Genomic DNA, 24,203 nt, shown 5'->3' on the forward strand with positions numbered 1-24,203 from the left:
AGGTGTACAGATTGCTTCCGTGGCCAGCGTACTCTCCGGATCTCTCACCAATCGAACACGTGTGGGATCTCATTGGACGCCGTTTGCAAACTCTGCCCCAGCCTCGTACGGACGACCAACTGTGGCAAATGGTTGACAGAGAATGGAGAACCATCCCTCAGGACACCATCCGCACTCTTGACTCTGTACCTCGACGTGTTTCTGCGTGCATCGCCGCTCGCGGTGGTCCTACATCCTACTGAGTCGATGCCGTGCGCATTGTGTAACCTGCATATCGGTTTGAAATAAACATCAATTATTCATCCGTGCCGTCTCTGTTTTTTCCCCAACTTTCATCCCTTTCGAACCACTCCTCCTTGGTGTTGCATTGTCACTGTTAGTCAGTGTATTAAACGGCGCCGTCTCAGGAACGTGTGCTTGAAGACGTAAATGTGTAGTTCGTAGTGAGCTATTTGTTTTTATCTTATTTTGTCGTGTCCTGGTCCCGATGTGGCACACCCCCCAATACTCCAGGTTTCTTTCAGTGATTCGATATTATCGAATAACCAGTATCGGTAATATCGTTACTGACTTTACGACCCACTAACAACGTTTACGGTTTTTGTAGATGCCGAATTGCCGGAATTGTCTCGCAGGACTTCTTTTACATTCCACTACCGACATGAGGCTGTCGTATTTGAGCACTTTCGAATACCACCGGACTGAGCCAGGATCGAACCTGCCAAGTTGGGGTCAGAAGGCCAGCGCCTCCACAATCTGAGCCACTCAGTCCGGCGTTTCTATTCATTAGTGTTCAGTACAATATTGAAGTCAGGAGTGCAGGTTCATGACTATAGACAAACATGGTCACTAATTTGCATGGATATGCGGAAATCATTTTGTTTCAAGTTCGTAGAGAATACAAGGAGCCTGCAATATTGTAACACCTATCTTTCAGAATAATATATATATATATTTCCAGTTCTAGAAATTTGACTGGAGCGTGCTCAAAATGTACCGAATGTTTAATTCATGCTATATTTCTTCGGCATTTTTGAACCGTAGTCGAATTGTTTAAGGGCTACTGTCAGTGTTGCAATCGGGCAAGCGACATGGTTTCGATGGCTTCTTCAACGTCTTTTTCCTGTATAATATTTCTTCGAACAATGAAGTTCCATATTAAAATCACTAATTCTGTCCCACATAGCGCCAATCAACATAGTTTTGCCTTGCAAAGAAACATTTAACTCAGTAAAATGGTTTGTAGCGTTAGCTAAAAAGGCACGTTCAACAACCCAGGGCGTGCCAGGGTAGAGGGAAGTCAGCTCTGGGCAGGCCTACTGTAACATGTCAGCGTATACTCAAAGCTGACCTGACACTCATTGCGGCGCCTTGCGGACAGATAACATGAATAATACGATACATGTTCATGGTCATTTTCCGTGAAATTTAAAGTGTTGTAGAATGCAGTATCGTCAACGAATACGACGGACGTAATGGTATAGTTTAAATACAACCAATCAAGTCAGTGTCGGCATAATAGACCTCGGGCAATTAATTTCATGTCGTTATTAGCAGAGAGCAGGATAGTGTTAAACAGATGTCGATGGCAAATCTTTGATTTTAACGTGACTAAAACCATAAAAGATGAAAACAAATCTAACATGAAAAAAAAAAATTCTAACATAGATAAAACAATTAAAATAAACGTGGCAAACGTAGCCTTAACCAACCCCCCCCCCCCCCAATGTTGACTCCCATACATGTTGGTGGCTGTACAGCGTGCAAAAAATTAAACCGCAACAATGAACACCATGAATTTCGTCCCAGAAATGAAGTTGCGTGAATGAACCTTACGAATTACACCCAAATTATCATTCACGCATGTGCCACATGGGACAGTAAGGTACATTCAGGCTATGGACGATACCAGCTTCTTCCCACATTCTGGTGGGGTGTAGACTGTGTATTATTGGAAGCATATTAATTTTCTCTGCGAGTGCTGATGTCACCTGGAGAGATTTTCTTTCTTCGCATACTTCGTTAGATAATGACTTCGTCATACCAAAGTGGTTTCAGACACCGCTGGAACGGATTTTTATGATGAAAAGCAGTGTAATCATGAAGATTGTCTGTAGCAGGTGTTGTGTGATCAGGAATTCATGTTTCCAGCATATGCATCTTCATTTGAACATCATTGTCGTCCAGTATCTGTATCTGAATTGCTGTCAAAAGAAGGAAATCAAGAGAATGAAGTCACCGAGTTAAAATCAAAATATAATAATAATAATAATAATAATAATAATAATAATAATTAATGGAAAATGAGTTGATTTAGCGAACATTCTATGCAAAGGAATTATTCATTAATTGATTCCTTTTGTTGTTTAGGAAGCAGGTCGTTAAGTATTTTTTGACAGACGTGATGTTGGCAGAATTCGTAAATTCGTAAATTGATGATTAAAGGTATGCTCTGCAGAGGAAACATTTATTGCATTTTACAGTACGATGTGTGGGAATTTGAAGTGCGGATGTTGTGTATCTGTTATTTCTGTCATGGATCAGGAAATGTTAAAGATAACATAGGATCTTAGTAAGTAGCGCAATAGAGTGGGAGAGAAGTCCTCTTGCATCACAGACCGTTTAGAAGGATCGACTATGAGGAGTGGGAATTGCCTGTTTAAGGGCCATATATTGGCATAAGTGCCGCGTTTGGTTAATCCAGAGTGGTTTTCATTCCATTTCCCTCGTAAGGTACGTTGTGTTTAATGAAGTGATGCGCATTCAATTACGACCACCCGGAATTACAATGGTGATAGTTGTTTCTGGATTATCAGCCCCTACCCTCGGTAAGCTTGCTCTTTCTACTAAACGTAGATAATGTTCGAAATTTGAATTTGTTTATGATATATCATTTACTGACATATGTCGGTAAATTGGATTCATGGATTTGAAGAGTTATTTCATTTTAGGAGCTCGGGACATTGCGGTGAACAGCCCTCTGACTAGCTGCTTATGATAATGTGTTCGTGTGGTGTCTTGGGTAATCTGTAGGAAGAGCATTTGGCCGAGGTAAAATGGAGTTGAAATGGCGAAACCACGGAAAAAAGTTTCAAAAAGAGGAATGGAGTTCTTTTGTAAGATTTCGGGCTGAGTCCTGACTTTGAGTTAGCTTGGCAGGTTCGATCCTGGTTCAGTCCTGTGGTATTTCAAGATGCTCAAATACGTCAGCCTCGCGTCGGTAATTTGTCATGTAAAAGAAATCCTGCGGGTCAAAATGCTAGCACCTCGGCATCTACGAAAAAAAGTTAATGGAACGTACAACTATTATTATTATTATTATTATTATTATTATTATTATTATGATCATCGTAAGATAGATTTGGCGTAAGGAAGGGCATCAGTCCGTAAAACAGGGCCAAATCCCCACCGTCATGTAGGAAAAGCGCTGGAAGTTGGGAGATTGTGGGTTCGCCACGGTCGCTGAATGGTAGTGCGACTTTATTCCTGTAAATCATTTCCTATGAGCCGGGCTAAGTGGCTCAGTGGCCTTCTCACCCCAACTTGGCAGGTTCGATTCTGGCTCTATTTGAAGGTGCTCAAATGCGTCAGTCTTGTGTCGCTAGATTTACTGGCACGTAAAAGAACACCTGAGCGACTAAATTCAGGCATCTCGGCGTATCAGAAAACCGTAAAAGTAGTTAGTGGGACGTAAAGAGAATTATCATACGTTATAAATTTTATATTAATCCGTATTGTAAAATATAGTGTAAAACAAAAGCTAAAAGTTTCCACCTATTGAATATTGTTTGTTGAAAACCTACCTGTTTTCCAGTCACTGACCGGGTCAGGGATGGAATGATTGAAGCAGATATAGGCTATTATTACGATGGAGTCGCCACTCCCAAAGTGATTTATTAATGACTGATAGATGCTATGAAATGAGAATGGAGAGTTGCTGGAATGAAAGATGACAGGGAAAATCGGAGTACTCGGAGAAAACCCGCCTCCGCTTTGTCCAGCACAAATCTCACATGGAGTGACCGGGAGTTGAACCACGGTATCCAGCGGTGAGAGGCTGACGCGCTGCCGTCTGAGCCACGGAGGCTCCCGAATACTGTTTGTTGTAATGTAACCTTAAAAAGTTAAATATATTTGGTGAAACTAGTTTCGGTCTTACCAGAGACTATTATCAGTCAAAATCAAAGTTAAGGCAGTACGTGAAAATTAGATAAATGAAGCAAACATAAAATTCAATGTAAGACAAGTAAAAATTTGAGAAACACACATCACAAACACATGCCCTGTGCAAGCTCTCAGATTTCCTCCAATTTGAGGACTGCACGTCACAGAAAATCAGGTGAAGTACTAAAATACCAGCACTTGAGGAATCCTCTAGAACTCAGCTCACCCCCTGCGGGTGGGGGACGCACATATAGAATACACCCACGGTATCCCCTGCCTGTCCGTAAGAGGCGACTGAAAGAAGCGACCTAGGCGCGGACATGGATTGCGGTTTTTGTATACTGTGTTGGACCTCCTGTGGATGGGAGGGTTTGATTGCATTCACAGGTAATCCCTGCCTGCCGCAGAAGGCGACTAAAAGGGTCATGTGGCCATTGTCCCTTCTTTATTTCTTATTGTTTATTTGAGGGTTAGTTGTAGACCATTTCTAAATTTTTGATGTGCGTGCTGCTCTGAGATGGGCCTCTTACGTGTGCGGTTACGCTCGAAAGCCCGCGTCAGTAACCAACCAGGAAGCGGCGGGTGGGAGCGCCATGTACTCTTGCAGTAGTATCCGCCTGACAACACAGGTCCCCGCACAGCGGAATGCCAGAAGGACATCTTATTATTTTTTATTTTGTCTCTATATTTAATGCTCTGTACACGCTATGGGGTACATGCTATTGCGGGTGACTGGAGGGAGTCCTTCTGCTCATTGCCTCAGTCATCCCGTATTAGGCATCGACCAACATCGGACCCCGGGCAGTACCGGCAATGACCAGGTGGGTATTGCCTTGGCAGCTTGGTTCGGCTACAGAGACCCCTGATCAGAGGATTCGGGGAGGATAGTTTCGGGCATGGCTTCGAAACGAAGTCGCCCATCCCAAGGTGGTCCCCCACCGAAGTCTTCAACTTTTCCTTCCCTGAGAGGTTCAACTCCCTGGGAACATGCGCAGCGTGAAGGAATGGGATCCAGCATCCCTAGGTTTCTGGTTGCTACCAGAACCGATGGGCATGATTTTAAGGTGCGAAAATCGATCCTTTTTAGTAGACAAACTGAAGAAGTCTACGGCGAACTTGAGGATCTCAAGAAAATGCGCAACGGTAGTTTACTTTTGAAGACTCGTGCAGCACTGCAAGCCGATCAGTTGCTTAAGTGCTACCACTTTGGCGAAGTCCCCGTCAAAGTGGAGGAGCACAAATCCTTGAATCTGGTTCTCGGAGTCATCTTTCACCGCGACCGTATTTTGAACATTGACGACGAGTTGATGGAAGACATGAAGTACCGTGGCGTGACACGTATGACGCATAACGCGCAAGGTCAACGGTGAAGACGTTGCCACTGGTGCCTTCATTGTCTCTTTCAAGTTGTCAGTGGTACCTGAGAAAGTCAAGGTAACAACTTATCGTTGCGATGTGAGGCCATACATCCCACTTTCTATGCTATGCTATCAATGCCAGTGATTCGGACATATGGTATCTCGTTGTTCGAATCAGTCTATGTGTGGTGCTTGTGGACGAGTAGCTCACGGCGCGGAGGAGTGCACAACTCCGTACAAGTGCACTGATTGCTCCGGTCTTCATTCTCCTCGGGATCGGAACTGTCCAACATATCTGAGTTAGAAGAAGGTCCAGGAGACCAAGACCCTGGATGGTCTTTCCTACCAGGAAGCGCGCCGTAAGTTTCATTCCGCGAATACACCTGCCCGTACACTCGACTACAGCATAATAGCTCAGAGTCTCCCAGGTTCGTCTTTCACGTCATCGTAACCCGTGATGATCGCTGCGCCCAAGGCGACTGTTGCTCCTCGGAGCAACGTTAGAGTAAAAGCTCGAAGGGGGGACCACCCCATCTTCGATCAACCAGGAGTCTCTGGCGGCTGGCAATTCTAAGCCGGCACAGCAAGGGGGAAGGCTAAATATCCCCCCCTAAGAGGTCGGCGAAAGTCGTGCCCCAGCCGGCAGAGGCGGCATCGTCAACCAGGGCTGGGAAATCATCGCCCAGCCCATCTAAACTAGACAAGAAGGCGGCGAAGAAAAGCGCCTATCCCGGGCGCTCCCGCACTTCCCCTGCGAAAGGTAAATCATGCCCAACATATGAAGGGTATGAGTCTGCGCCAGCAGGTACTCCTGCTCCAAAACCTGCGCGCTCCCCTCGCAGTTGAACTTCCGCCCCCGAAAGCGTCGGAGTTCTGGGCGTCATCCCCGCCGTCTGTCGATGGTGGGATGGACGTCGCGCTGTCATCTACATCAACGGATGTAGATGTTGATAGTGTTTAGGTTCACGATCATCTTGTCGCTCATAACCTAGCACTCCTTTATTAGTCCACACTAGGGGCGCTGTTACAGTGGAATTGCAACGGTTATGACAAGCATCTTGCTGAGCTACGTCAGCTCCTCAGTGAGTACGCGGCGAGTATAGTCGGTATTCAGGAGACAAACTACAGACCAGGTCATCGTACGGTCTTGAGAAATTTCCGGCTATACTCGAAAGAACGATATTATGCTCACCGGGCGTCTGGTGGCGTGGGTATTTTTGTTCGTTCTGATACCTATAGCGAAGAGGTTCCTCTAAGGACCCTACTGAAAGCAGTTGCGGTCGGGTACCGCTGCCTGTCATAGCAACAGTGTGTAACGTTTATTTTCCACCAGGCCAGCCTCTTAATATAAATGATGTCACTGGTCTTACAGATCAGCTTCCATCTCCCTTTCTCTTGTTGGGAGATTTTAATGCCCATCACCCCATATGGGGCTCTGAGACGCCTTGCCCCCGGGGAAGAACTGGATTTATGTATTTTGAACACAGGGGAACCAACTCACTTTAGTGTACGTTACGGCACATATTCTCGCATGCAGCCGAATGTTGGGTTCCGCAATTTCGGTGGAATACACTCGATCTCTGTGAGAGTGACCATTTTCCCATCATCCTTACTTTGTTGAAACAAAAATCCGTTGAGGCTCCTCTACGGATTCTTAAACATGCTGATTGGCCAAAGTACACATCACTAGCTGTCTTACCGGACGAGTTGGACGTGCGCGTAGAGGCGCGCGGCTGTGAGCTTGCATCCGGGAGATAGTAGGTTCGAATCCCACTATCGGCAGCCCTGAAGATGGTTTTCCGTGGTTTACCATTTTCACACCAGGCAAATGCTGGGGCTGTACCTTAATTAAGGCCACGGCCGCTTCCTTACAACTCCTAGGCCTTTCCTATCCCATCGTCGCCATAAGACCTATCTGTGTCGGTGCGACGTAAAGCCCGTAGCAAAGAAAAAAAGCTAGCTGTCTTTAACGATACCAGGCGGACCGTCGGCGAGGAAATAACATACATCACCCAAGTTATTCTTGCTGCTGAGGAGTCCATTCCTTCCTTCTCAGGGACTCCTCGCCGAAAACTCTTTGGTGGAACGAAGACATTGCAGCAGCTATCAAAGAATGCCGTCGCGCTCATAAACGTTATCGTAGGCAGTCTACTGTGGCCAACTTGGTAACATTTAAACAACTCCGCGCTAAGGCGCCAGTTCTTATTCGCCAAAGTAAGAAAGCTTCGAGGGAGAGATGTTTCGTCTGTGACGTCACATACTCCATCTCAAGTGTGGACGAAACTTCGACGTATTTCGGGTATCCAAAGTTCATCTTCTGTACTGGGGATTTCCATTGCAGGCAGTATCGGCACTGAACCACTCTCGATTGCTAACCATCTAGCTAGCCATTTCGCGGATGTGTCTGGGTCCGGGAATTATCATAGTGATTTCCTCGATCTGAAGCGGGAGGCAGAATGTCATCATAGCAGTTTTGCCACTCAAGACTAGGACTATAATGTGCCCTTTACGGAGTGGCAACTCCGCAGCGCCTTAGCAATTTGCAAGGACACGTCTCCTGGACCAGACAGTATCCATAACCAGATGTTGAAATACCTTAGTGAGTTAAACCGAATCTGGATAGAATGTGAGTTTCCGTCTCGGTGGCGAGAGGGCATACTCATTCCTGTCTCCAACCCTGACAAAGATCCTAAGTATGCAGGAAGTTACAGACGTATTTGTCTTACAAACTGCCTGTGTAAGCTATTTGAGAGAATGGTAAATCGCCGACTTGTGTGGTGTCTGGAGAAACAAGGACTCTTGTCCGAGTATCAGTGTGGTTTACGAGCAGCTCGCTCGACTACTGACCACTTGGTACGCCTGGAGAGCTCCATCCAGGATGCGTTTCTCCGCAAACAGCATTTGGTAGCTGTTTTCTGTGACTTAGAAAAGGCTTATGACACCACATGGCGATATGGTATCCCCTCTGTCCTGCATCAGTGGAGATTCCGAGGTCACTTGCCGGTTTTTATTGCGAATGTTTTGTCCCTCCGTCTATTCAGTATTCGAGTAGGGAGAACATAATTCGCAATACCACGTTCAAGAAAATGGAGTCCCTCAGGGATCGGTTGTTAGTGTCACTCTGTTCGTGATTTCCATAAACGGTATTGTCGGTGCTGCTGTTTCAGCAGTAATACCGTCGCTATATGTGGACGATTTTGCTCTGCACTATAGCTCGCGTAATATGGCAGTCGCAAAGCGACAATTACAGCAAGCTATTAGGAGAGTGGAGCAGTGGACCTTAGAACATGGCTTTCGGTTTTCCACCGTAAAGACCTCTGGTCCACTTTTGTCAACTTACTCTTCACCCTCATCCTGAACTTTATTTAGGAAATGTCGCTTTTCCCGTAGTTTATACATACCGATTTCTTGGGCTCCTTTTCGATAGCAAATTATCGTGGGAGCCACACGTGCGGCAGCTAAAAGTGCAGTGCTCAAAGAGGCTTAATCTCTTGAAGTTTCTTAGCAACACTAATTGGGGAGTGGATCGCACGGTGCTCCTAAGATTCTATCGGGCACATATTTTATCCCGGTTAGACTACGATTCTATCGGGCATATATTTTATCCCGGTTAGACTGCGGCAGCGCAGCATATAGCTCAGCAAGACCACGTGTCCTTGCAAAACCGAACAACATCCACCACAGCGGGGTTAGGTTGGCGACGGAAGCTTTCCGTACAAGCCCATAACTAGCCTGCTCGCTGAATTTGGTGTGCCACCTTTACACCTGAGGCGCCAGCAACTCCTCCTGGCGTATGCTGCTAATTTTCGACAGATGCCACTTCATCTAAGCTATCCTTGCGTATTCAACAATGGAAACCGTTGGTTGTATACCGCTTGTCCTCGAGCATCGCGGCCGGTTGGAATACGCTTGGATAGCAGTCTGATTGTTTCAAGTACCTTCGGTTCCTTGCCTTGTCAGACAACCAAGTGGGGTGCCTCCGTGGGTAGTACGACGACCTGAAATAATCCTGCATGTGCACACTGGCCCGAAGGAAAACAGACACTTCGATTTATCGGAGACTCGTCCTGTCCGTTGTTGGCCGGCATCCAGGTTCAGTCGTCGTTTACACGGATGGTTCAAGGACAGAAACGAAGGTGGGCTGTGCGTTCGTTGTCGACAATGATAGGGTTCTTTTTGCTCTCCCGGAAACCTGTAGTTAGTACACAGCACAGATCTATGCCATCTGTTAAGTTCTGCTGTACGCACTGTCTGAAGCCGGCCGCAAATTAGACGCAGGTCCGTGAGGTGTCGCAGGGTGACTCACAGTGAGTTTCTGCGAAGCACAGAACTGACTGGACCCTAGCATGTTACGGCGCAGGGTGACGTGACGCAGTTGCTGCCCGTGGTGACCTGCGGACCGCAGTCTCTCTTCCGCAGTTTCCTGCAAGGCTCACCTATTTTGATTGTTCATATTGTTGCTAAACCATTTTATTGACTCAGGAATTATTTTTGAAAAAATTATTAAATGTGTTTTTGTCTAAACCTCCATAAACTCTCTATTGTGTTTTGAGGAAGAAATAATGTACAATATAAAGCAACAAAATACCAATTCATTGCAGTTAAATGTTTTATCTATTGATGAATGCAAAAATAATTGTTTTGAAATGAATTCCAAAAATATACTCATATGACAAATACAAATTATTTGTAATGGCTAAACTGAGATATACTAATTGAAAAAAAGTATTTCCATACAGAAAAATTGAGTCTTGGTGAGAAAAATAAGTAACAAATAATGTGACGAAGTTATGACGATGGGGTATGAGAGAAGGAAGTAATTATGAGTATTTGTTTTCTTTTCACAAGTTGCTGTACGTCGCACCGACACAGATAGGTCATAAACTGCGTATTGAAACTGCGATCCAACTTGCGACGATTGTCGCCGTGACAAATTTGACGTGCGTCACCGTGTGTCACCTCACGAACCTGCGTCTCTTTTTGTGGCCGGCCTGATGAGCGCCGACACTTTATTCTGTGTACTGGCTCCTTGAGCTCTCTACAGTCTATTGATACCTGTTTCCTTCGGCACCCTCTGGTGCAGCGAGTCCAGGACCTGCTGGCCATGTGTTCGGATGCCGGCATCAGAATCACGTTTATGTGGTTCCCAAACCACATGGGTGTAGAGGGAAATGAATTAGCATGTAAGGCTGCAAGGAGGCAGTTACACTGCTCCCGTTACCTTACAAGGTTCCAGCAAGTGGTATTCACACTCATCTGAGACATCTGGTTATGTCCCATTGGGAGATGGAGTGGCAGGCCATTCTACTTCCAAATAAGCTAAGAACGATAAAAGGAACAACGAAGGTATGGAGGACTTCCCTTCGGGCTTCTCGGAGGGAAGCGGTGGTAATGTTCGTCTTCGGATCGGCCACGGTGTCCTGACGCACTTTCATTATTGAAAGGAGAACCCCCTCCGATGTGTACTTGCGGCGATCATCTTACCGTGCTACACATCCTTTTACGGAGTGCGTGGACCTGGTCGGTCTGCACCGTAAGCTTAACCTCCCGAGTACAATTTCCCTCATCCTGTAAGATGACGATCAGTCAGCAGACCCCGTCATCCGCTTTATGAGGGATAGTGGTCTTCTTTATCGTGTGTAATGATGTCCTTTGTCCTAGTGTTAACTGCGCTTTTATCCCATTGACTTTATTTTAGTTTGTTGCGTATTTTAATGTTATTTTAACGACTAACGTGAATTATATATATTATACTTCTAGGCAGTGGCTTATTCCTTTGTTACCTTTATTTTCTATTATATTATTCGAAAATAAGGCATTGCGAATTAGATCCACTGATTGTTTTAACCTCATAATCGTTTTTCTTCATCACCATTTTTTAACTCTAGTCAGTGGATACATTTTTAAATTGTAATTATCATAAATCATGTCGTCCATCTCGTTCCATTAGGGGCCGATGACCTTCGATATTAGGCCCCTTTAAACAACAAGCTTAATCATCAGAACTCAGCTCAGCAGCTCTTCTAGAACTCGGCTCAGCCTCAAGTGCTGGTATTTTAGTACTTCACCTGTTTTCGGTGACGTGCAGTCTTCAAATTAGTGGAAAGTTGAGAGCTTGCACAGGACATGTGTTTGTGATGAGTGTTTTTCAAATCTTTGCTTGTCTTACATTGAATTTCATGCTTGCTTCATTTATCTTCATTCACGTATTGCCTTAACTTTGATTTTGACTGATGATTGTCTCTGGTAAGACCGAAACTAGTTTCAACAAATATATGTAATTTTTTAAAGGTTACAACAAAACAGTATTCAATAGGTGGAAGTCTATAGCTTTTGTTTTACTCTGTAAAGCGAAAAACACTATAAATTCCTATAGTTTACTTAGAGGAGAACGTAGGTTTGAAGGAGAGGATTCGAGTCACGTCACCGTTTGCACCAGTCAAATGCTGGAGCTGTATCTTAAGGCCACGGCCACTTGTTCCTCAGTCCTAGCTCTATCGTATCCTATCATCGCCATTAGACCTATCTGTGTGGGTGTGTCATAGAAGAAATAACAACCAAAATCCAGAGAAGTTACATTTTGAGTCCGAAATTCATAGACCCGTTCTTTGCTTCACCTTCTTACTGTCCGGCTTCGTGGCTAAATGGTTAGCGTGCTGGCCTTTGGTCATAGGTATCCGGGGTTCGATTTCCGGTAGGGTCGGGAATTGTAACCTTAATTGGTTAATTTCGCTGGCACGTGGTCTTAATCATCGTTTCACCCTCAGGTCGCCTACGGGAGTCAAATCAAGACCTGCATCTGGCGAACCGAACTTGTCTTCGGACACCCCCGGCACTAAAAGCCATTCGCCCTTTCATTTCTATCGTCTTACTCTCTTGGTCATATGCCGTTGTATTACGTCCAGAAGAAGCTGTGACACACACAGTCACTATTGGCTTGTTGTGGACCCTACAAGACTTGAAGCAGTGAGGAAGCACTTTCCTTGCTCACTGTACAGTTCAAGGGCACTTGATGAAACAGGCTGACAAGCAGCATAAGGAGTGACAGTGATTAATTATCGGTTTTAACGATCCAGCAGGTAAAAGCCGTTTCATTATTACGATAACCAACAAAGGATCAGATTTTCTCTGCTCTAAACGGTGGATGGTTGCGATAGGGATTGAAAACCAAAGATAGCTTTACTTACAAATAGAGCTTGTTTCATTTGTTTGGGTTATTCAAAATAACTTAGCGCACTCAACATTAACAGAGCATTAAAACATACCAGCGGGCTTATATTCGGGAGATGGCGGCTTTCAATACCACCATCGCCAGTTTCCCATCCTTCCACTGCCGAAAAACTGCAGCACAGCACACAAGCAAACAAACAAACAAACAAAAAACAGCGGAAACCTGTTTCATTGCACGTAGATAAGTTTCCTTTATAGGTACTTCGCAAATCGCTGTGAGTGGGGGGGCCCGTGCGTGTAGCAAGAGGCGACTAAAAGGGTACCATGTGTTGGATGGGAGGGGTTGAATACATCCACGATTAATCCCTGCTTGCCGTAAGTGACTAAAGGGGTCATGTGACCATCGGTGCGCTTTTTATTTGTTATGAGGCTAGTTGTAGACCGAATCAAAATTCTTGTTGCGCGTGCTGTTTATGGATGGGCCTCTTACCTGTGCGTCTACGCTCGAAAGCCCGACGGTGTCCCAGAAATCCATTTGGGTGGGACCCCATGTACCCGTGCAGTAGTTTCCACCTCACAGACGAGCGCCTGAAGGATATTATTGTTTTCCAAGTATATGTATATACATACATACATACATACATACGACTTGTTGTTGTTGTTGTTATTGTTTGAGTCATCAGTCCATAGACTGGTTTGATGCAGCTCTCCATGCCACACTATCCTGTGCTAACCTTTTCATTTCTACGTAACTACTGCATCCTACATCTGCTCTAATCTGCTTGTCATATTCATACCTTGGTCTACCCCTACCGTTCTTACCACCTACACTTCCTTCAAAAACCAAATGAATGTCCTGGGTCTTAAGATGTGTCCTATCATTCTATATCTTCTTCTCATCAAATTTAGTCAAATCGATCTCTTGTCGCCAATTCGATTCAGTATCCCTTCATTTGTAATTCGATCTATCCATCTCACCTTAAACATTCATCTGTAACACCACATTTGAAAAGCTTCTATTCTTTCTTTCTGAGCTAGTTATCGTCCATGTTTCACTTCCATACAATGCCACGCTCCACACGAAAGTCTTCAAAAACATCTTTCTAATTCCTTATATCAATGTTTGAAGTGAGTAAATTTCTTTTCTTAAGAAACCTCTTCCTTGCTTGTGTTAGTCTGCATTTTATGTCCTCCTTACTTCTGCCATCGTTATTTTACTACCCAAGTAACAATGTTCATCTACTTCCTTTAAGACTTCATTTCCTAATTTAATATTTCCTGCATCACCTGCCTTCGTTCGACTGCACTCCATTACTTTTGTTTTGGACTTATTTATTTTCATCTTGTACTCCTTACCCAAGACTTTGTCCATACCATTCAGCAGCTTCTCGAGATCTTCTGCAGTCTCAGATAAAATAACAATATCATCGGCAAATCTCAAGGTTTTAATTTCCTCTTCTTGGATTGTGATTCCCTTTACAAATTCTCTTTGATTTCCGTTACTTAAACATTGAAAAGGAGGGGAATAAACTGTAGCATTGCCTCACTCCTTTCTGGATTGCTGCTGCTTTTTCAAAGCCGTCGATTCTTATCACTGCAGACTGATTTTTATACAGATTGTAGATAATTCTTCGTTCTCGGTATCTGATCCCAGTCACCTTCAGAATCTTAAATAGCTTGGTCCAATCAACATTATCGAATGCCCTATCTAGATCTACGAATGCCATGTACGTGGGCTTGTCCTTCTTGATTCGATCCTCTAAGATCAGACGTAAAGTCAGGATTGCTTCATGTGTTCCTACATTTCTTCTGAAGCCAAATTGATCTTCTCCCAACTCAGCTTCAACTTGTTTTTCCATTCTACTGTAAACAATACGTGTTAAAATGTTGCAGGCATGATATACTAAACTAATGGTACGATAGTTTTCACACCTGTCAACACCGGTTTTCTTGGAAATAGGTATAACGACATTCTGTCGAAAATCGGATGGGACTTCCCCTGCCTCATACACTGAATGGAATAACCTTGCCATCCTGGTTTCTCGTAAGGCAGTCAGTAATTCAGAGGGAATGTTATCAATTCCAAGTGCCTTGTTCCTATTTAGGTCGCTCATAGCTCTGTCAAACTCTGACCTCAAAATTGGGTCTCTCATTTCATCAGCATTAACAGCCTCTTGTTCCAGAACCAAATTATCTACATCTTCACCTTGATACAACTGTTGGATATGTTCCTGCCATCTTTCTGCTTTGTCTTCTTTCACTAGAAGTGGCTTTCTATCTGAGCTCTTAATATTCATACATCTAGATTTCCTTTCTCCAAAGGTTTCCTTGATTTTCCTGTATGCAGCATCTACCTTTCCTAGGACCATACAACCTGCGATATCCTTGCACTTCTCCTTCAGGCAGTCTTCCTTAGCTACCTTGCACTTTCTATCCACTTCATTCTTTAATCGCCTGTATTATTTCTGCCCTCTTCATTTGTAGCATTCTTGTATTTTCGTCGTTCATCAATCCGGTCTAGTATCTCCTGAGTTATCCACTGATTCTTTGTTGATCTTTTCTTCCTTCCTAACATTTTTTCAGCAGCCCTGCTGACTTCCATTTTTCATGAGTATCCACTCTTTCTCTACTGTGTTTCCTTCAGCCTTTTCATTTAGTCTTTTTGCAACATGTTCTTTGAAACAACCCCTCACACTCTTTTCTTTCAACTTGTCTAGATCCCATCTTTTTGCATTCTTTCCTTTCTTTAATTTCTTTAGCTTCAGATGGCACTTCATGATCAACAAGTTGTGGTCAGAGTCCAGGTCTGCTTCTGGGAAAGTTTTGCAATCCAACACCTGGTTTCTGAATCTCTACCTAATCATAATGAAGCCTATTTGATACCTTCCAGTGTCTCCAGGTCTCGTCCACGTATAAAGCCGTCGTTTGTGGTGTTTGAACCAAGTATTGGCAAGGACTAAATTATGATCAGTGCAGAATTCAACCAGCCGACTTCCTCTTTCGTTCCTTTGTCCCAATCAGAGTTCTCGTACTGTATTACTTTCTCTTCCTTGGCCTACCACTGCATTCCAGTTTCCCATCACAATTATATTCTCTTCTCCTTTTACATATTGTATTAAATCTTATATCTCTTCATATATTCTTTCGATTTCCTCATCCCCTGAGCTAGTAGGCATATAGACCTGCACTATTGTGGTGGGCATTGGTTTGGTGTCTATCTTGACGACAATAATTCTTTCACTATGCTGGTCGTAGTAGCTTACTCGCTGCCCTATGTTCTTATTCATTATTCAACCACTTCCTGCTTTCCTGTGATTTTTTGTTGATAATTCGGTAGTCTCCTGACGAAAAATCCTGTCATTCCTGCCAACGTACTTCACTTATACCAACTACATCTAACTTTAGTATATCCATCTCCCTTTTCAGATTCTCTAATCTACAACATCGATTCAAACTTCTAACATTCCACGCCCCGACTCGCAGAATATCAGTATCCATCTTCTGATGATCGCCCCCTCTCGTGTAGTCCCCACCCGGAGATCCGAATGGGGGACTATTTTACCTCCGGAATATTTTACCCGGGAGGAAGCCATCATCAGTACATCATTCATACAGAGAGAGCTGCATGTCCTCAGGAGTTAGTTACGGGTGTAGTTTCCCGTTGCTTTCAGCCGTGTAACAGTATCAACACAGCTAAGCCATGTTGAGTATTATTACAAGGCCATATCAGTCAATCATCCTTGCAACTTCCGAGAGGCTGCTACTCCCCTTGCAATGAACCATTCTGTAGTGTGGTCCTCAACAGATACCCATCCGATATGGTTGCACCTGCGGCTCTGCTATTTGCTTCATTGGGACACGCAAGCCTCCCCACCGCGGCATGGTCACGTGGTTCGCAGGGGAGGCATGCATACTTATTACTCTTTATACGCTGTGGCGTACATGCTTTTACGGGTAATTTGAGAAAGGGTATCCTAGTGCTCATTGCTTCAGTCACCCCGTATTAAGCATCGTGCAACATCGGACCCCGGGCAATACCTGCTACGACCAGGTAGGCATTGCCTTGACTGCTTGGTTCGGTTACAGAGACCCCCGATCGGAGTGGGTTGCATTCGGGTAAGATGTTTCCAGGCATGGCCGGAAATGAACATCCTAATCCTCTCCAGGGTGGTCCTCCACCCAAGTTTTAAATTTTCGATTCCCTGAGGGGTGCACACTCCTGGGAACAAGCGTAGCGTGAAAGCATGGAATCTACCTTCCCTAGGTTCTTGGTTTCTACCAGAACCGATGGGCGAGATTTCAAGCTGGTGAAATCTAACTTGTTTATTAGACACATAGGTGTCTGCGGTGAACTGGGAGATCTGAAATAAATGCGCAACGGTAGTTTGTTGTTAACCCTCCGTTAGTGACGTGAATTTTATTCTCAACTTAGTGACTTCGGTCGAGTAGACCGGTCTTAAATAATTCCATAGTTTTCATTATTTCAGAGTATATTTTTAAGGAAGAGTATAATACATAAGTATTTTACCATCTTAACCTTTATTTAAAATACACTTTAAGTAATCTATAAGCAATTATAAGGAGAAATTATAACTGAGCTCTGACAAGTGAAATTAGCGAAATATCCAATGATAAACTCTGTTGAAAAGAAAACAATAATGATTGAGATCTAAAGTTTGTAAATGTGCATCAGTACACAGTTAACCTTCAAGACAGTCATGGCATACAACATATGCGTGTTCAAGGCACAAATACTTAAGACACTTCTTACAGAAGTACCTCCACCTTCCCACTTCCTTTGATGGTTTTAATTTAGGTTGGACATCTTCCTTGATGTTGTAAATTTCCCTTAGCCCCTCTCTGGTTATTCTGGGAATATTGGAAATAGCTCTTCGAACGGCATGGTGCTTCATTAGGTCAATAGCCAACCCAGTCAGGAATTTACGCCGGACAATTTTTGCAGACGGGCAGTTATGACTAAATATCACCTGAGTATTTATGCCTCAAATATTAACTAATCCAAAGACAATCACAAGGGGCCCGGGAGCAGTATTCCTAGCGCAGTTATAATTAGCACTCAGTTGATCGACCACGTCAACACCGATCTTAGTCTTGTTATACGACACAATAATTTCGGCTTTTCCTGTTGCGTCATCGATGCTGTCATCGTCGTGCATGGAACTGATGAGTAGAACATTTTTCCCCTTCGCAGGAATATAAGAAACTAGCGTGCGATCCTTGCGAAACCCGAACATTATTACTGGTATATGCCTTGATTGCTGGTGTAGAAATTTAGGGGGAATCTGACGTTTGTTCCGAATGGTGCCCGTCTAATTTAGATTATATTGACCACGGAGTAAGTCACTAAACTCAACGCTAGTGAACAAATTATCTGTAGTGACATTTCTACCAGTAGGATATATTGGTTCACGCAGACTCTCAACTGCTAGGGAAGAGTTGTTGGTTTGGAAAGGACCATCAGGCTGCTTGCCTACGTAAACTTCTACATTTCGTGTATAAAACACATTGGCATCACAAAGAGCTTATACTTTTAAGCCGTACTTGTTCGGCTTAGATGGTAGGCCTATAAAATGACGGAAACTACATCGTCCGCGAAATCCCAACATCATTTCATCGACGGTCACGCATTGAGACATGCTGTAATGGGCTTTGCAATTTACTACGAAACTGTCAAGGATATCTTGAATGGGAGCTACCATCAGTAGCAGAGAGTTCATCTGCATTCAGCCGATTAGATTTTTTCACACCAATCGATATTAGAATCCCTGTCCGGCTCCATGGCTAAATGGTTAGCGTGCTGGCCTTTGGTCACAGGGATCCCGGGTTCTATTCCCGGCAGGGTCGGAAATTTTAACCATAATTGGTTAATTTCGCTGGCATGGGGGCTGGGTGTATGTGTCGTCTTCATCATCATTTCATCATCACGACGGGCATCAAATCGAAAAGACCTGCACCTGGCGAGCCGAACATGTCCTCGGACACTCCCGGCACTAAAAGCCATACGCCATTTCATTTTTCATTAGAATTCCAACCAGAGCTTCAATTTCATTACTATCCGTTGGTTTGATGTGTTTCCCTTTTATACCGCCCCAGAATTTTTTGCGCTGTGTGTTGATTAGTATACTGCACAATCATTTCTATCATAGGACCCCCAAAAAATTTCCTCTAGATTTAAATCTGTTCTTTGATGCCTTTCACTGACGCCCTAGACGCTGGAAACTGTTACAATGTTTTTGGATCCTTCTTAGGACAATGTATCTCCCATTTCGTCATATCCTTCCCTACATAGAATTGAGAATCACTACCTATATAAAACTGTATTTCATCATTGGTATCTAATTCTTGTTCACTGTTAGAATAATCTTCTCGTACTTCAACAGAGTCGATTTCTTCAATGTCGCTTTCATTGTCACAGACATCAGCGGTCGGCTAAAACAGCTTCAAGGAGCTCCCTAACACTAGAAATTCATATCCTTGAATACACAAGAAGAAAAAACATAACCATATTGTCTTCACTAGTAAAGAAACATTAGTGTTAGCACGACATTCTAACAATTCTAACAGTGAATGCAACAATCGACACTGCTTACGCTACTAGGCTCCGGAATATGATGAGCTAACGAGTACACAAATCCACAAAAATGTACATCATACTTTTCATTTGCATGCAACCCTAAAGACGGAGACGCGAAATACCCGTCAAAGTGGAAGAGTACAAAACTTTAAATCTGGTTCGTTGAGTTATCTTCCACAGCGATCTCATCATGAACACGGACGATGAGTTGATGGAAGACATGAAGCACCGTGGCGTGACACACGTCAGGCGCATTACGCGCAAAGTCAACGGCGAAGACGTTGCCACGGGTGTTTTAATTGTCTCCATCAAATTTTCAGTGTTAAAAGAAAAGAAAAGGTCAAGGTAGCAGCCTATTGCTGCAATGCGAGGCCGTACGTCCCGCCTCCCATGCACTATCAATGCCAAAGTTTCGGGCGTATGGTATCTCGTTCGAATCGGTCTGTGTGTGGTAGAGGTGTGTCGGTACTGGCGTACCGGTGCGCGTGACCTATTCTCCGAATGAAGCAGTGACAACCTGCTCCAGGATCCTCTTCTCTACCGGTCCACTGCTACTGTGACAGTGTTGCGATGCGACTCGCAGTTCGCTGCTACCGGTCCACTGCTGTCTGCTACTGTGACCAGACTGTGGCGTAGAGATGGCTGAAAAATAACGTAGCAGTTACTTTGTCCCAGTTACATGTCTGTCGCTGTTACAAATGTAACGAGGACGAGAAATAACAAGTTATCGAGTAACAACAGAAAAACGTACTAGTGAAAACAGTAACTGGGAAGTGGGGACCTGTCACTAGTAGCAGCTTACAGACACAGACCTTCAGATAGTACGCATGTCTTCAAAGTGAGAGCGCTTTCGTAGGAGATTGTTTTAAGTTTCTGCTGCCATCTGGTAGTGGTAACTAAAGTGTAAACTGTTATGACACATTCAACTGTTCGGGGGTTATCGCTGACTCAGAATCGTGCAATGCTACCTACATTATAATATTATAAGTTTCACCCGTATAATTTTTCTTGTACCATAAATAAATTATTATGCTAACTTTCCATACTGATACTATAGAATGAACGTAGATAAAATGCATTTTGTAATACTATTTCACTTTGATAGAACTTTCCCACTGTCCTCAATTCCTTTCAAAGTTAATATTAGATATAATTTCTGTTACGATAAAAAGAATGACAGTGTTGGCTACACTAATGTAAATGAGTACTGCTCTCTCTTCCTGCGCAGTGTTATTGTTACGTGTAGGCAGCAGACACTTGTTGGAAATGAGTAAACGCGTGAAGACCAGTTCTTTGTGGAATTATTTCACTTCAATTGATGGCAACTTTGCAAAGTGTGATATATGTGGTAAAAAATGTTCGTACAAGTCCACAACTACCAATTTAAGAAAACACATTGAACGCATACACCCAACTGTCAATTTGCAACACAACAGACAGACCAAGTAGGCCCACTGTGCAAGAAAATGACCCTGACGGCCTGGAACCAGTTCGACATCAAAATATTGCAGATCCATTTTTACCATATACGATTATTACTGAATCTGCTCCTGTGGCGTCAACATCATCTGCGACGGCTCCTGAACCTGTTGCGTCATCTTCTAGAATATCTGACATACCGGTAAAAAAACAAACCAGTATAGCAACATATATCCCAAAGACAGTTAGCAGCTCCATGAAGAAATCTATAGACAGGCATCTACTGGGATTGTTCACATTGGACTTCCAGCCTTTTTCTATAGTTTAAGATAAAGGTTTTGTGCAGTTCGTGAAAGCGCTGAATCCATCGTATGAGCTACCAAACAGGAAGGTTATTTGTAATGCAATGCTACCAGCAGCATATGAACAGTGCGTCAATAGAGTTCATGAAATACTGAATACTGTGTCAAGTGTTTCTCTAACAACAGATTGCTGGAGTTCTAATGCTCTTGAGGGTTACATGGCAGTTACAGCACACTACATAACAGACGATTTCGACTTGAAATCCGTACTCTTGGGGTGCTCACTAATTGAGGTATCTCACACCAGTGCCAACCTTGCACACGAGATAAAAAAAATTACAGATGAATTCAATTTGACTGATAAAGTGTTAGTTGTTGTCACAGATAATGCACCAAACGTCAAAAATGCTGTGACAACAGAACTCAAGTGGAAGCATTCAGGATGTGTCGCCCATACATTGCATTTCATTGTGCAAGATGCGCTTAAGGGCATTAACGAAATGCACGATAAATTCAAAGCAGTGGTGCCATTCTTCAAGAGGTCTAATCAAGCAACCCAGAAACTGTTAAAATTCCAAAAAGATTCAGGAGTTCCAAATCCTAAAAAAGTGCTTCAGGATATGCCGACTAGGTGGAACTCTACGTTGTTCACGTTCGAACGGCTGTCACTGCTTGAAGACGCCATAAAAAGCACGGTGGCTTTGAGTAATGTTTCGCTTCCTCCAATTTCGACAGAGGAATGGCGAATCTGCGGTGAATTGCCAAAGGTTTTGAAACCGTTTGAAGAAGTCTCTTCGAAATTGAGTGCCGAAAACTGCATCACCGCAAGCCAGGTTATAGTGCTCATTCGGGGACTGTCTGCAGTATGTAACAAACTTGTGAAAGACGACTTTCACCCCACAGTGCGGAATGTGATTGATTCCTTAGACAATGGAATTAGAACACGGTTTCCGAATTTGGAATGGAGCAAAACTTTGGCGCTGTGCACTTTTTTGGATCCGCGCTTCAAGCTCATTCCATTTTCGAGTTCCAGTGCTGCTGACTCCATACAAAAGCATGCCATTGAGCTCGTTATGAAAGAACTGAACAGTCAACAAGTGTTAGTGAATGTTCAAGAAAAGATCAATACTACTGTGAGTGAAAGTTCCGCCTCCAATACGATTTCGGTTTGGGAGGAGTTCGATGCGATGGTTGCTTGTGTCCAACCTCGGGGCACATCGTTATCGGAGGCAATAGTAGAAGTACAGCGTTATTTAGATGAACGCCTATTGCCGAGGTCGGAAAACCCCTTAATCTGGTGGAAGAAATACCAGCACGTCTATCCGACCCTCTCCAAAATCGTCAAAGAAAGGTTCAATGTTGTTGCCACGTCGGTTCCTTGTGAACGAATTTTTTCTAAAACGGGACTGATAATTAATGACAGACGCACCCGACTTAGTCCTCAAAAAGTCGAGCAATTGGTCTTTTTTGAACGCAAATTCAAGCCTGTGAAGTGTTGCCTACAGTGTATATAAGTTTCATTTAAAATCATGAAATTAGCTATAGTCCATTAGAGCGCGTTTTGTCTTATGAACATGCATCAAAAATATGACGCTCACTTTTTCTCAATATTAGGTTATTGTACGTACTTTGTATTTTCTTTCATCCAGTAATTAATTAGATATAGAGTATCCATTGTTTATTTACACATTGTTGTGACAATTACAGGTTCCCCCAATTACAATTACCGTTTTTAAATGCTTTTTATTCGGGGCGTCGACCTATTAAGATCTTTTGCCCCTACTGGCACCATAACTGAGGAATCTGCGTGTACTTGTAATGGCGGTAGTGTAATATGTTGAATGTAAGAAAATGAACATTAAGGACGACACAAACACCCAGTCCCCAGTCCAGGGATATTAATCATTATAATTAAAATATCTGACCCCGCCGGGAATCGATCCCGGTACCGCCGGGTGACAGGCGGGCGCGTTGCTCACTATACCGTGGAACACAACAAGCGCAATAGTTTGAATATTCTTAACAAGTATAATAAAAATTTCAGATTGTCATGAATGAAACGAACGTGATAACGTCTCTTCACCCACTGAAGTTTTTATTAATTCGTTTCCCACAATTCATTATAACAAAATAACACATTACCGGTTCTTCATTTTACACGATCTTCTTGTACCGGTTTGTGCCAGGTTTGGCAGACAGATCATCATGTTTTCTTTTCTTCCATCCTTAACTGGGGCAATGTAAAACTCACTCCGCTAGATTTCAGGAAAAGATGCTATGTTGTCTTCTCATCTCATCCACTGTCTGCCTCTTGATAACTTTATAGCAAATAGGAATGCGTGTTTTGCTGTTCAACAATGTGTGTAGTGATGCGTGAGCGCATGTGTGAGTGAATGAATGGCAATTTGCAACACAGCTGTAAGGGGACAAGCTTGAAGCCGTGACCAGGCTGCGACCAGTAAAAGGTGAGTAACGTTGGCCGTTAAACGGGGACAAGCTTGAAGCCGTGACCAGGCTGTGACCGCACAGAACACCAATGTGTGACCGGTAAAAGGTGAGTAACGGTGGACGTTATTTTCACTGTTACTTTTCACAGTTACTTAATTGTAGCAGTGACAGGTGTAGCAGTTACACAAAAATAACCATTTGTCACACCTCTACTGTGGCGGTCTTGCGCTGCGACTCGCAGTTTGCTGTACCGGGAAGTGTAGTTACTGCTATTCGCAAACTGTCCAGTGACACAGCCGCCGTCGTTCCGTACCGTTAGGGAGGTTGTGACAAGAACAGGACGGAGACATACCGGTATGGTGTTCAATATTTCATGTGAACGAAAGAAATCCACAGTAATCTACTTCAGCATTAAAACGTTTCTACAAATATACACTGACTGACAGTGACAATGCAACACCAAGGAGGAGTGGTTCGAAAGGGATGAAAGTTGGGGAAAAAACAGAGACGGCACGGATGAATAATTGATGTTTATTTCAAACCGATATGCAGGTTACACAATGCGCACGGCATCAACTCAGTAGGATGTAGGACCACCGCGAGCGGCGATGCACGCAGAAACACGTCGAGGTACAGAGTCAATAAGAGTGCGGATGGTGTCCTGAGGGATGGTTCTCCATTCTCTGTCAACCATTTGCCACAGTTGGTCGTCCGTACGAGGCTGGGGCAGAGTTTGCAAACGGCGTC

Source organism: Anabrus simplex, chromosome 2 (genome assembly GCF_040414725.1).
Source record: "Anabrus simplex isolate iqAnaSimp1 chromosome 2, ASM4041472v1, whole genome shotgun sequence".
Classification (NCBI taxonomy): Eukaryota; Metazoa; Arthropoda; class Insecta; order Orthoptera; family Tettigoniidae; genus Anabrus; species Anabrus simplex.